Below are 1,131 nucleotides of genomic sequence, written 5' to 3'. Positions count from 1 at the left end.
GCTCTATTAACTATTTAACAGGATTATTTAGAAAATCTGATAATTAAAACAGAAGTCCTAATTCTCTCCCCTCAATTAAATGCCTTAAAAACTGTCACCAAGCTAACAAATTAGCATTATTAGCAAGAAAATTATTTTTCTGAAATCCTATAGTTTATATCTCAATTTGAAGTACCTTTCAAGAAGTTTTTATTTCATGTCTTAGTATGAAGATTAATTTTAATGTTCTTTATACCAATAACTTATAAGAGTAAATATTTAAACATACAAATATGTTTTCTATTAATATGCAAAAGCTTAAATTATATGTCTTTTTTTAAAAGACATTCTTTGGCCATAGTAGAAGTATATTCACATTAAAATAATAAAACTGGGAGGTTTCTGGGCCTGTGGGTTGTGCACCACTTCCTTTCTGTATGACATCTTAGCGAGGCTGTGGTGGCACTGCTGCTCTCGGGTTTTGCAATGCCACTCAAGGACGACAAGAAGAAAGATACCAGGAAGTTGGCCAAGGACAAAGACCCAGTGAACAAATCTGGAGGCAAGGCCAAAAACAAGAAGTGGTCCAAAGGCAAAGTCCAGGACAAGCTCAACAACTGGTCTTGTTTGACAAAGCTACATACGACAAATTCTGCAAGAAAGTTTCTGATTATAAGATCATAATCCGAGCTGTGGTCTACAAGAGGCTGAAGATTCATGGTTCCCTGGCCAGGGCAGTGGCACTTCAGGAGCTTATTAAAGGATTTATCAAACTAGTGTCAAAGCACAGAGCACAAGTAATTTACACCAGAAATACCAAGGGTGGAGATGCCCTGGCTGCTAGGGAAGATGCATAAACAGGCACAACCAACTGTACATTTAGAAAAATTAAAATTTGTTAAACTCCAAAATAATAATAAAACTTACAACCTCTCAGATATGAGCAAAACATTGTCATGTCCACCTAAATTGATGATTTTTTTTTCCTTCAAATGATCTTTTACTTCATTCCACTGACAAAAGGTGAAAGAAGCCTGAGACAAAAAAGTAAAATGGTGGTTCAACTGCCATACTAATTAAATAGTTCCAGAATATAATTTTTCTATTTAATAACCTTGTATCAAACTTAACAAGTTTTGAACTGTGGGTTAT

The 1,131-nt window shown here is 34.7% G+C and overlaps 1 pseudogene; it reads left to right on the top strand.

Annotated features, from left to right (window-relative positions):
* The first annotated feature begins 465 nt into the window (after positions 1 to 465).
* LOC102481954 (40S ribosomal protein S25 pseudogene) lies at positions 466 to 836 on the top strand (annotated as a pseudogene).
* The last annotated feature ends 295 nt before the right edge of the window (positions 837 to 1,131 follow it).

This window comes from Tupaia chinensis, unplaced genomic scaffold (genome assembly GCF_000334495.1).
Source record: "Tupaia chinensis unplaced genomic scaffold, TupChi_1.0 Scaffold144023_1, whole genome shotgun sequence".
NCBI lineage: Eukaryota > Metazoa > Chordata > Mammalia > Scandentia > Tupaiidae > Tupaia > Tupaia belangeri.
This window is presented reverse-complemented; position numbering and strand designations above follow the sequence as displayed.